The following is a 14,419-nucleotide window of genomic DNA, read 5'->3' on the forward strand; positions in this document are numbered from 1 at the left end:
GGGAGAATATGCAGTCCAAAATGTGGCTTGTGACACAGCTGTAGTCAAGTCTTGCACGATTTGCAAAACCAGACTAATCTCCTGAAATGTGATTAAAAATTTTCAGCCTTGTCAGTTTTGCGTGAGTTGAAGCTGTTGATTATTGATTTGTTGAGTCATGGTAACCTCTGGTGTGAACAAGCCCTGCTGCTTGGAATTTATTAGCTTTGCTGCAGAACTCTGAATGTAAAGAGAGCTTTCAGCTGTGAAGTTAGTTAGGTTGTAGTGTGGCATTGGTGTGGAGCAGTGGGTGTGAGCCATGTCCAAAGGATCTTCTCGTGTTCTAGCACCTTTGTGAACTGTTGCTTTCAGAGGGAATTCAAGTGGTGCAACTGAAAGGATCAGGGTTGGCTAAAAATTGCTAGAAAGATTGTAACTGTGCTGAAAAAAGGAATTTTAATGTTAGGAGAGTACCCAGCCTGTGCATTCGGTTATGGATTCCTTCTCCAAAATCTGTGGATGTAGTTTTACACAGAGATTTGTCTTGGCATCAAGTGGGGCACCTCTTATCATTCCAGGAAAAAGTCTGTTTTTCAAAGTCAAGTCTTGGTGTGACTTCTAGAAACATGCTAGTTGTAAAATCAGTGTAAGTCTGAGCTGGGGCTTTCTGCTTGTAAATCAGCTATTTGGAATTTTGCAGGTGGTGGTTGCAGTCTGTCAGGTCAGAGGATCCCTGGCCATGGATTTGTATGCTGTTGGGCTAGCTGCTGTTGATTTATCCCTTTTGGAAACCCTTACAGTTTGTCTCTGGTGCTTTTTGTGGTCATCCACCTGAAGTACATAATGCCACAACACTCAAAAACATTTGTTTAAATGTAGTAGTTGCCAGGTGGTAGCTGTGCTTGCAAGAAGTGCTCTTGTAAGTCTGTTACAGGCCATTGCTGAAATGATTTAGAAATTAAAATAAAGGAGCTGGAGCCCTTAATCAGTTTTTATTTGGCCGGGGTTTTTATTATTTTTTTCCCCTCAGTGATTTGAGGGGTGTAATCAGACCTCATCTTAATTACCTTAATAGAACTACCTAGATTTATCAAAATGATTATATGTAAAAAGACTATGGATACATGCATCTGCATGTATGTGTACCCAAGTGTATGCAAAATAAAATTCTTAGTACCCCATAAAATACTGAAAATCGAAGGAAACTGGTAATGTTGGTTAAAGAAAAAAAGGAAGATGACAGATTATTTTCTAACCCAATGCATTGCCTACAGACCTGCTGATTAAAAAAACCTGCAAACTTCCGTGTATGTTCTTTCTTTGGGAAGATACCTAAGGAGTGGTTTGAAAGAAAAATAATGTCTTTATTGCATAAATACTGAGAACAGTATTCATAGCCTTGGTGAATTTAGCTGTTTCATGATACAGCAGCTATGGAGTCATCAATGTTTTATTTCTATTTTATCATAGTCAAACTATATAATGAAACAGATATTTGAATAAAGTAATCTCTTTTTACTCTTCCTATGTTACAGATACCTAAAACAAACTAAATGACCACTCAGATATGTGGAAATATATAAACCTTGTAGACCAACTGAAAATTTCACCAGGAGGGTTTTTTGCCAGTGTCTGTGTACCCTTCTTCACTTTGCTCATGATGGAGGATACCCTGGCTTTTGGGATGAGGACTTTTTTTAGTTTCCCCTCCCAAGCCAAAGGACCCCAGGCTGCTGTGACAATACAAAACAATACCTGTGTGCACACCTACACACAATACAAACTATAATCACTGCCAGCCACAAACCCCAGGGGCAGAGTGCAGTGCCTGTATGGCACCTGTGTAAACAGAGGCTGGGCTGGGTATTGCTGCTCCTCCCTCTTCCTGCTCCCGCTGGCCAGGCTGAGCCTCACCTGTGGCTCTGGGAGCCCCTCCAGGAGTGCCTGGAATGTTTCCCCTTTGCAGGCCCCTGGACCTTCGGGTGCCTTGGCCATGTGCTGCTCCAGTGGATCACACTCCTCTTGTCCTGCTTGTGGGCTAGTCTCACTTGGGGTTTGCTAGCCTTGACAGGTACATGCACACAAGACTGGTTAGGGTGCAACAATAATATGGGATGGACTGCAGCAGTGCAGTGTAATTGCTAAGCTGTCTACATGGGACTGGTCCCCTTTATCCTCTTTGTCCTTGGTTTTCCTGTGCCTCTTTCTCTCCAGTCTACTTTAGTCACTCCTTTTACACACTTTTCATGGTTACCTTAAAAATCCCAGAGGAAGTTTGGCACACTGCTGCAATCCACTAAAAAAATAATCCTCTAATAAATTTTACCCATTCCCTAAGTTCTTATTCCTCCGAAGTCTTATAATCTTTAGGTAATCCCTCAGTTTGTCAGGTTTTCTAGGGAGTTTCCTGCACTGGTTTAGTGGGTTTTGCACTAAGCAGTCATATCTGTTGTTCCCCTTCCTTGTTTTTTGGATTGGTGAGTCTTTGCACTTGATTTTTGCTAATTGTTCCGATCCTTGCCACGGCTTTGTGTTTAATTGGTAACCTTCAGTCAGGTAACATGCTCTGTTATATGGAAGTATCTCTGCATCTTTCCCAGTGACTGGACCAAGAATGTGGTGGAGGCAGTAGATTTCATCTTGCTTAACCTTAGATGTCTACAGTGCAGGCCCAGTGCACAGCTTTGCATACCCCATCTGTACTTGCTGGGGCTAAATACTTATTACAGGAAGTGTTTATCCCATGCTTCAGACATTTATATTTTAGTTAAAACTTTATTTTTATACTTGATATTATGATATGAAATATGACTAGTTGACTTATGACTGTCTGTCTAGGTTTGGACAGGATTGCACACAGAGGCAATGAGGTTTAAGATGAGCAAAACCAGTGACAAGCGAATACCTTGTGCCCCTTCTGTAATTCTGCACCTAAAAGTCTAAAAATGTTTGAAGAGGGATGAATGAGGTTTTGTACCTGAAGACAAATTTCTATGTATAATGGTTTGTGGGAAACAAGCTCAGTGTTAAAGTAGAGAAAGATGGAAACGTGTTTGAAGAAGAGGGACTTCAATTGGAAAGAAAAGACTGTGATGTGCTCGCCCCAGACTTCTGGGGCTTTAGAAGGTATGTGAAGAATTCTAGCACAAAATCAAAGATCACAGTTCAAATACCACCAACTAAAAACTGCTGAAAGTGTAATGGCTTACTATATTAAATCAAAAAAATACACACTTCCTCTCAGTTGAAGATCGTGTACTTTATACACAGTTTGAAACAACCTTAAGGACTTATTTTCAAAGGTAGTGAGTAATTACTGTTAGATTAACTTAAGGCAGAGCTGATGTTTTCCAGTGCCTTCAAAGTTTGATCTATTATCTCTGAAGTTTTTAGAATATAAAGTGGAATGCCTTGAGATTAATTTTTTTTATATTAATGAATATTAGAATACTTAATGATTTCATTTTGTCCAGGGCTGGAGCAGTTTCAGCAGATACAAAAAATGTGAGCTTATAGCATGTTGCATCATGTTTTCTACTTTTATGGCCTGTGTGAGCAAAACCAAAGATCTTTCAGCAGACAAAAGAGCATTGCTGATTATTAAGAAGATAAATGGATGGCGATGGTATTTTGTCTGTCATTGTAAAAATGTGATTAAAAAACATAATATGATAGAAACCCACAGATTTAATATAGATTCAGTAGACATATTGTTTTCATGTATTTATTACAATACTGACATCCAAGCCTCTAACTTGTATTCAGTCAGAGTGGAATTATTTGAAGAGGTGGCTTTTTTCATAAGAGCCTTATTGTAGAATATGACCATTTTTTTCAGCAGCCTGAAAAATGCCAATTATTTACAAAACAGTATATGAAAGCTGTGGTGGCGTAAGGTACAAGTGGGCTGTGGGGTGTAGCAAGGCATAGGGGATCTGTTACACCTGCTAAGAGAGGCCACTGCATCAAACAACTGCCTGAAACCACTCCACCATTCATGACAGAGCCAAGCCTTATCAACAGCTGCAGAGTCCCACTCTGGGCACTCCTGCTTTTGCTATCTGGGGCAAACATCCCTGGGTAGCTAAGCAGCAGCATTCGTCATTACTCATTTCCCTTTCACTCTGTCCTGTGAGAACAGCTGTTCTGTTGTTTTTCTGCACTTTGAGATCTAGGGTAGAGATCGAACAGTACCTGAGGATGAAATCACTTCTTCCTATTTGTAAAACTGTTTTGATCTGAGGATTCCAGATTTTCCAGCATTATGGTTTTCTTTCTCTTCTGTTTTTGTTCTCTTCACATCCCTGCTTCCCAAAATAACACTTCAGAAATTCTTGCTTTCTCTGTGGTCATCATTGACTTGGCTGAATGACTTAGGTTTTGCTAATCAGAAAATAGAAATATTTCTTGAGGTTATTTCTACTGTATAATATCTGGGGCAATGTTATCCCTGATCCCTCCAAAAATGAGTATAGTTTTGCTTTGAAAGACCTGTGGTTGCTTTAATCATTTGCAGATGCCTGTGAGTCTACACTATGGTGTGCACAGTATTTGGGATGCCTTAAGGGAAATGAAACCTGGACTCAAAAATTCATGGAGGATGAGAAGCCAGGAGAGCCAAAGGGGAAAGATTATTACCAGAATATAATTGCAAACTGACCAAAGGGGTGCAGTTTGGCATGGCAGGAGATGGGGGAGCTATAAGGCACAGATGAAAAAGAATGGGTTATGTCAGCAGTTTTCTTGCTCAGTTTGAGTGAAGAATAAAGGGAAAATTCAATCCCTCTTATGCTATAAGAATGTAAGGTGAAATATCAAAAATGCCTATTTTTTTCCCTTCACAAATGGGATAATCCAGCATTTAAGTCTGAAGGCAAAAGAATCATTGGCTCAGCTGGGTATCTAAAGGTATCATATTTATAGACCAGCTATTTCAGGAATAGAGCCTGTGTTCTTTTGCATCACTTAAGGCAAAATATAACCTTGGCAAACAAAACCACTGGCAATATTTGCAGTTGCATCATTCTCAAGTGAGTATTTAACATCAGAAACCGTTAGGACATTCATGATAAGCTGCTGTTTTTACATAATCCTATCAGTTATGGCTGTCCAGTAGCTGAGGTCCAATATCTCAAACAGAAAATGTTCACAATCACAAGTTAAAGCAGCATGGGATAGGTAACTGGATTGTGACACTGATGTCAAACTGTGAAATAAACTTAATTCAGTAATTGGGTGTCTAAATGTGATTTAAAACTCAGGTTTAGTCAGAAGAGGGGTTTCTTTCCACTCCACGAATAAAGGAATAAAACCAGAAATCTGGCTTAGTGACAATTCCTTAAATTATGGACAATGTGTAGTAATTTGCTTCAAAAGACAAATACCTTTGTGTTTTGTGCCTTACTCTGTGGAGAATCTTTTGTGTGAACAGCCCTAGACAGAGATTTTGACAGAGCTCTGTATGTTGAAGAAATGTCATAGTGAATTTTGGACAGAGCCAAAATTCAAAGGGATGGTCACACTAAAGCATGCAGTCACAGTAGCAGACACGGAAAAATGTGGCAGAACAGATCAGAACTAAATTCTCAAAAAATCTATTAAAATGAGTTTCGTTAAAATGTTTGGTAACCAAAGATTTTATTCATAAGATGGGAAAAGCTAAAATAGTATGCAGTAGATTGCTAAACTAACTAGTTACATATTTCAGTGAGAGAAATGAAGGAAGAATCTGCAAATCTGTCAGGTTCTCATTTTATCTGTCTCAATTCAACCTACTTTTCATATCACCAGAAGTATAAGACTGCTTTGAGAAAGTACTATCAGAAGCCAATGCCATCACAATTTCCCAAATTTTCTTACAAAACTGCTGCTTTAGTGAATACTGTGCTGAAAATGTCTCTCTGGTTTTCTTGTCTTTGGGGATGCCAAAGGTCAGGTGTTTTGAGCCACAGTGTCCAGTCCAAGATCAGGGCCTGCTTTATTCTGTGCAACTGTTTCTGAGTAGCCAAGGGGAATACCAATGCTGACAGCAGTTTTCCATCTGTTCCTTCCTGACCTGCAGATATATGTTTAATGCATAGCTACAAAAGACTCTCAGCTTGTCATGGAGGGCGTTAGATTTCCCTGCTGGAGGCCGGCCATGGCAAAGCAAAGCTTTCCACTTGAGTCATTTGCTCACAGTTGAAATTGTGCAAAAGTTGCTGTTTTAGTGAGGTAATGATACTTTAGACTTCGCTCTTATGGAGCAATGCAATTCTCTGAGGTCACACTGGTTTTTATCACCTTTGTTTATTGACTTTCTGACTTCAGGACATTTTATTCAGTTCTGACAGTTCTTAAGCAGCATGTTTTTTATCAATGTCTCCAGGAAGCAGATACCATCAGCAATGTCCAGACCTACATGTGCGTGACCTGACCACAGAATTTCACTGTCTTGAAGATGTGTTACCTCCAAATATAGTAAATTCAGTATTAACTTCAAGCCAGTCAGTTAGAGATCTTGGTCCATCAATCTGCTGTCCTAATGAAAACCATAACATTTTCTGGGTATTGTACAGATTCACTAAAAAATTTCAGAGATCCTCTTGAAAGTTTTCTGAAAGTCAATATCAAGGGCCACAGTATAGGTATATTTGGTATGTGCCCCGTGTCCCACTGTGCACTGGTTGTTCAGTGACAGAGCACAGCCTGAAAATACAGTCAGTGCAAGAGCAGCTGCCAGAGGTAATCTGCTGTTCTTAAGGTACCTCAAGATACAGTGATGTTGCAAATCCAATTCAGTGTAAGTATGTAGAATAATTTTCTGGAGAGGACTCTGATGCTATGTCAGTCTTACAGTCACTAAAATTGTCTTTCAGGTAGTTTTGTAGGTTTTTCTTCTACTTTCTTCGAAAGTGGATCCATTCTCTTGTGCTCAGTTCAAGATTTAGAGCATCATTTTGTGATTCTTTTTGCTGCCTTTGAGCAGATCTGATCTGTTTTATCCTATATTGTGCCATGCCTTCCAGTTCTTCACTTTTAAGCTATTTTTGTGTTAACGCAAGATTATTTTCTCACAGTTATTGTCTTATATAAATTAGCCAATTTAGTCGATTTATAGGACAGTTTCAGTATGAAGTGGAAGTCTCCTCCTTAATTTGGGGTAGGGTTTCTTTTACGGTAATGGTATTTCCTCCTTTGTTTTTTATTAGTTAATTCTAGCTATTATAAAAAATCAGGAGCCCCCTTTTTGCTATCTGCCAGTGTGATTGTCTTTTCTTCATAAACATTTATTCCCTTTTTCCATTTTAATGGGATTTTGTCCTGACCATTTGGGAAGTTCTGCTTTGCTGATCCCTTTCTGACACTGCCATTCCACAGCATTACAGTGACCCAGCCCTCCTATTTTTATTGAAAAATACCAGAAAAGTCTTAGTTCTACTAACATATTTTGCTGAAGATACTTAAGTTTTGTTTTTGTAAAACCTGAAAATTATGCCTTTCAGTGAAAAAATTGCTTTTTAAAGAACTACATTTAAACAACATATATTTGAGTGGCTATTTTTATTCACTTCTGTAAGTATTTTATTTAAATTTATTTTCCACAATGGCAATATATATGTCACACTCACTGTTGGCACCTAAAATTTATGTGCCCAAACATTCAGAGGAACAAATGAATATAGGTTAAAACCATGCTGTGCCCATATTTTATTATCACCATCTGATGTGATTTTATGGGCAGAAGAACATGCTCTCACCATTAAGAGATAACTTAGTTATCAAAGTTGGATAATGTCTTTATTGGTGCTGCTGTGTGAACAGATTCCAGATACCCAGTCATGTTCTGTCCATAATTAGTTCTCCCTACTTTCCCATTTATGCCCAGCCATGGCAGTGAGGGTGTGCTACTGTTGATAAGGTTCTGTAAGATGTTTTAGGAAGTGGTTTTGTATCATGGTACCATTTGGAGGGTTGTCATCCTCACTTACTTGAACTGTGTACCTGCTGCTTCGCTGCTAATTGGTTCCTCATCAGTCTCACAGGGCTCTTGGTGTGGTGTCACTCACAATCAGTGCAACTCCTCTGTTTTCCTCCAGCAGGGGAACCTCAGTACTTCATGATTTTATTATTGTTCTTCAATTTGATACAATCTGTTCCTGACCATCTGTACCCACTCATCCTGAGAATATCAATACTGTAATTTTCCATCTCCCTCATAACTTGAGCTGATTTTTCCAGCTTGCAGCATTGGATGTACATGCCAGGATCTTGTACATAACATGGAGCAGCAGATACTTCAAGGTTTGAGCTCCTTGCTGAGATGGGATTGGACTGATGCTTGTTGCACAGATTCGTTTGGGGCTATCCACTAAGCCAAGGAACTGAGATGGATAATGTCATGGAGACAAAGTGAAGGCTTAGCCAGTAATATTTCTGAAGAGGAAGGTGGTCAGCCTTGCATCCAGCTCCCATGCTTGAAGAATCAAGAGAGAAATTTCTGTCTGGTCTCTGTCTTTGATTTACCCAGCCTTGGTAGACCTGTTGGGAGCTTCCATAATCCTGCTGATGTAACTTTGGATCAGAGTCTCCTAAGCAACCCAACACAGCAAGGTACCAGGTTCAGAAATGGGGGAAAATGTGGGTTTGCCTCTGTGTGGGGTGTGTGTGCATGCACGTGTGTGTATGTATTTGTGTAATTCTGGCAATTTGTATTCCACTGTACTTAGAATTAAGCAGGTTAATTTAGCTTTTCCTCTATTTGTTCATATCTGGTGCTTAGAGGATTTGGAAAATCCTATTCTCAGCCATCAGCTAATTACATAGAACATACTACAACTGTTTCATGTTGTCTGATGGACTATTTTATGATTGGTTTCTTTTTTGAATTTTTTTCTTCACATGATGCCTTGAAGTAAAATACTTCTAAATGACATATGATTAGAAATCTGATAAATTTAATCCTTTAAGTAATCCTTCAGGTCATGCACACTGCTACATTTGTGTGTGTGAGAATATAAGAGAAAATAAAGACACATAATGGACTATAACAGGAGGTTTCAGTGGTGTTATAAAGCACAAGAGTAAAGTTCAAATAATTTATGGTCCACTTAACAGAAACCTTTAATGGAATAATACCTCTATAAATCAAAATTTGTGCATTGCTTATTTTAAATATATGATTCTGACTCATGAATCCATGCCCTGTAGAAATTTCTATACCTTCTTGAGTCATGCAAATGTTGTCTCCTATCACTGTAGATATTGCTTTCTTGAGTGACAAGCTCTGTTTCACCCTACACTGTTGTCATATATTTTTTACTTCATCTAACTTCACCATTTTGGGGAAAAGATACCGTGCTAATTTTTCTTTTTCAAAAATAGTGTAGAATTCGTTGTACCAAAATTGGAGAAGTACAAGAGGCAAACAGTATATACATGATGTAGAACTAAATATGAAAAAAAAAAAAAGTGTACACAAGCTGAATAATTTGTGCTGCTTTCTTCGTGTTACCTTTTTCCTGCTTCAAAGGTCTGATCACAACAAAATGTCATTTTGAAGGACATGTGGACATCATCCACTAGGGAGACAATGTACTTCTCCTCAGCTAGTGAACAGGTTTACCTTTTCCTCTTTTTGAGATATTCTGTGAGGGAATAAAGCAAAGCTGAGACATCTTTACATGTCCTTCTCATCCTATGAACTGATAGAAAGAAATGTGACATAAAACAATGGAATTAAATGCTTGCTGGATATGGAATTGTGGACAGTAACAGTGTAGGGCAATAGCAGGTAACTCTATGAAAGCCAAAGATGTTACATCAGGTGGACAAAGTCACAGGAAGCAACTTTCTGACTAGAAATGAGTAGTAGTTCCTTGTGACAGAAGCAAACAGCCATGTGTCCAACATGTGCTCTTTGCTCTCAGGATGTGAGTCAGCAGTGTTGGAGTTGTTTGCAGTCATCTGCTACTGCATTTAGGGGCTAAGCTAAAAGGCTTTACTGAAGTCCAGGCAGACAAGATCCACAGCCTTTCCCTCATCCACAAAGCAGGTCACACCATCACAGAAGGAGATCAGGTCGGTCAGGACCTGCCTTTCATAAAACCAACCTTGCCAGGCCTGATTGCCTGCTTGTCCTGTACATGCCCTGTGTTGGCACTCAAGATGATCTGCTCCATGACTCTCTCTGGCACTGAGGTCAGTCTGAAACCTCGTTCCAGCCTTTCTTGTACACATTTGCTAATTTCCAGTCAACCACAACCTCTCCAGTTACCCAGGACTACTGGTGATGACTGAAAGCAGCATGGCAAGCTCTTCTGCCAGCTCCATCAGTACACTTAGTTGGATCCCATCTAGCCCCATAGACCTGTGGATGTCTAAATCACATAGCAGGTTCCTGGTTATTTCCTCTTGGATTGAGGGAGCTTCATTCTGTTCCCCCTCTCTGTCTACCAGCTCAGAGGACTGGATATCCAGAAAATAACTGGTCTTGCTGTCAAAGACTGAAGCAAAGGAGCCATTAAGTACCTCAGCCTTGTCCTCATCCTATGTCACTGTTTCCCTCTGCATCCAGAATTGTCAAATGTTGATTTCTCCTACACACCTTGTGGACTGCAGTGATTTGTACGTAAGAAGCAATGCTTTACTTTAGTGTATAACTCAGTTTTCTGTATTTATATGGCTGAGTGTGTTACAGACTCTTTTTATACATTTTGAGCTCTTGACGGCCATGAATACTTTTGAAAACAACTGTGAATGATGTATGAATACCTATGAGATTCACAGTATCACCAACAAAATGCCATCAGCTGTTATTGATGTTTTATCTTGGTATCTTTTGAAATAGCTAGCACAGGGGAGACTATGCACACAAAATATGGCTACTCATCAGACCAGCTCATATTCAAGACAGAAACACAGGAAAGAATGCACCCAGATAACTAGAAAAATTTATTTGGATATTTAATGTTAACACATACAGTGGGAAGTAAAAAAGGTTATTAATCTGCCCGCTGTTATGAAGAGAAGCACAGCAGCAGTGAGACAAGCATTGTAAGGACAGGACTGCTTTCCTGAAGCAACTATAAACATGTGCCCTCAGTGCAGCCCAGTACTTGCCAATATCTGCTCAGTTTGCTCTATGGGAGAGCATGTATAATTGCTGTGAAAATATTTCCTATGGAAAAGTGAAACAAGGCTGGGAAGTCTTTCTGCACAAGTGTATCCTCTTTGGCTTTGTAGTGTATCAATTCTGTAGCACTAATCTGAACTGTGGCACCGTGGTTAATGACATTTAGACTAAGGAGCTGTGTTAACTCAGTGTTTCATACTTTGTTGTTATTAGGGTAGTTACTGGTCTTGTTCTTTTCCTTTCCAACTCATAAATCCCTTGTTTTTGAAAGTGCCATCCACTAATTTTATAGTGGATGTAGTCCGTTTTCTAAGAGACAAGGCAGACTTTAGCAGCTGATAGTCTAAAGTACTGTCTCTTTAAAAGATTCTCTGTACACTGGCACTGGAATAACTCCTTTTGCATTCAAAGAAGGAAATTCTCTACACCTTCTTTTTTTGATATACCTCTTTGAAATGCAAGAGGAAATATCAAAAATGAGCTCATACTTTATTATTCCTTCCCTTCCATCCTTCCTTTGCAAGACCATTCTTTATAGAGAATTATTTTTTTCCTGTCCACTATAGAAACTGACTGTGTTCAGGTGCTGCTGCTTATACTTCACTGTCATCAGGAAAGCTGGAAATAAAATTACAAACTTGTCATCCATTTATAGTTTAAATACCATTGTCTGACAGCAATCTTAACATACACTTTTTGTAACAATTTATAAGATGCTGTAGCATAAGAAATGTAATAATTGTACTCAAAGGTTGTGTATTTTCTGAGACTAATATTGCTAGTAAAAATAGCCAAGATTTTGTGCATGTGAATCCCTTCTCAGAATGTTTTGATTTTCTACTTATTAGAAAATCATTATGAATGTAATTATACTAATGTAGCTAGTGAATGAATCTTGTTTTAATCATACTTGTACTTCTAAGTATGGCAGAATCCTGGTCTGGGGAGCAGAACACAAAGCAGCCATCATCATGTTACTACACGTTTGCTGACTCTCATTTGGCCTAATGCAATTTTCCCCTTAGCCTAGTAAAATGCCAAAGTTGATTAATGTTGATTAAGACTGTTCACAAACTTTTCATGCTGCACAGTTTGATTTTATCTGAGGCATGTCAACTAGGATCTCATGGGGAGCCTTTTCAGGGAAACAGTGCTAGAAAGTGTCAAATAAGTGCTAATGATCTCAGTGTACAAGAAAGAAATTGTTTTCCAATTAGACTTTAGCTTTTGCCATTCTAGTGCCTTCTGTCTCTGGAGTGTAAAATGAACTTTCAGACAATACTGGCTCCTTTCTTCATGTACTGGAGCTAAAACTGTAATGTATGCTTGCTTGAATTAAAAAAAAAAAATTACATTGCCTGTACCATTGTGCTTTTAGGAAAAGTTTCACAATGCTACCACTTCTGCCTTTATATATTATTTGAATTAATTGAACTTCCTGATAATTTTTTGTCATTTGACAGATGTACAGCCTAGAAAGGTAGATTTCTAGATAGAAAATACCAGATGCTAAACTTTAATTATCATCCCTTTCAGGCATGTTTTCATTATCAGAGCTACTATAGTCCAGATCTGTGAGAATATACTGTAGTTGAAAATCCAAACAGCTAAAAGCCATGCTGCCTTTGGATTTCGAGGAAGGCAAAGAGTCAAACCAGTATTTTCTACCTCTTGCCAATGGTCAGAACTTAAACTCTATGCTGTAATGGGCTGGTTTTGTATGGATGTTACCTTGAGAACTTTCCACTCAAATGCTACTTTGGGAAAATTCTAAACAGTTCTACTGAAGCAATGATGCTCTGTCTCCCAAATTGTGTCTCATTTTTCTTCGAAGATCAATTTAACACCATCTCCTAATAATGTCTATGAAACAATAGTAATCTTCCACTTCTCTAGTGTTGCTACCTCTATCTTACTGCTGTCTTATCATTTCAATTGCATTTGTCTGAGTTACCCATGTATTGTGTTTTGTCTGTGGTTCTCTGAGTTTTCTGTGGCAATAGGCTGTTGCCTGTGCTATTTTTTTCTATTGATTTCTAGGGCACTAGACTCTTCACACATGACTAGGCTTTCTAAACGTGACTGTAATAATAATAATAATAATAATAATAATAATAATAATAATAATAATAATAATAATTCAGGATATTATTAATACTTTTAATAATAAATAATAAATTGAGAGACAGAATCACATAGTGCAGTCTACTAAAAAAAAAAAAAAGAAAAAAAAAAGAAAAGAAAAAGGGTAAACAATCATTTCTCTCTTGTATAAAATCAGGATTTGGGACTTTCAAGATGTCACTACAATAGGAATGAATATATTCCTGAGATCTGGAACAGGATATTCTGTACCAGCTCTGGAGGACAATCTTATGACTGAATTAAAAAAAAAATCACATGGGACTTAAGAATACTGGTGTTTCTTCTAAAACAGCTTGAGTTTCATAAATGCAGGAGGGGTCAGGGAAGAGGGATTAGAAGGCAGCAAAGAGGGAAGACAATGCTGCATCCATAACTTACAGGAACATATAATAGTGTTCTAAGCACCAACTGTGCTAATGTAAGACTGTGCTTTTCATCATTTAGAAACCAGTGTAGTATCTGAAAACTCCAAACAATTAAAAAGAAACTAGAGTGCTCAAGCTGGGGACAATTTTTAATACCAATAATGGTATGAAATACCAAGGAATGGTCTGTAAGTTACCAAAAGAAACAGACTTGTATGGTTTTGGTAGGATTCTTGATTCTACAAGTCTTTTAGCTGGACAATTGCAACACTGTTGATTTATTACTGTCAGGATTGTTAGATTATAAGAATAAACGTGCTGCCCAGTTACTTAGAAACATTGCTGGTACAGGTAGAGAATCAAATAGAAATGTATAAATAAAATGTATAAAGAACTGTCATTACATGGGAACTTTTAGGTTCTTTCAAAACTTTCTCCTTTGTCTTTCAATAAACTAACTGAACAATCAAAACTGAACTGTCAAATTCAGAGAGAAAAATACTGAGTTTAAGATCCTGTAAAGATTTTAGCTTGCACCTTTAATTCAGCATGTTTTATGTCACAAATATGACAGAATGTTTCAAACTGAGCATGGAAACAGAACTGCAGGAATGAGACATAATAAAGTTTATAGCATTGATCATATCTGCAAACTTATGTACCCTGTGTCTAACTGCTCTGGACAAAACATACAAGCTGCAGAAATCATGTTTAGCAAGTATCCCATTCATAGAATAGTTCAGGTTGGGAGGAACCTCTAAAGGTCATCTAGTCCACCACCTGTCTGAGCAACACATTCCAGTTTTACTACCCCTAT

The sequence above is a fragment of the Onychostruthus taczanowskii genome, unplaced genomic scaffold, assembly GCF_017590055.1.
Source record: "Onychostruthus taczanowskii isolate IOZ18803 unplaced genomic scaffold, ASM1759005v1 scaffold4, whole genome shotgun sequence".
Lineage (NCBI taxonomy): Eukaryota > Metazoa > Chordata > Aves > Passeriformes > Passeridae > Onychostruthus > Onychostruthus taczanowskii.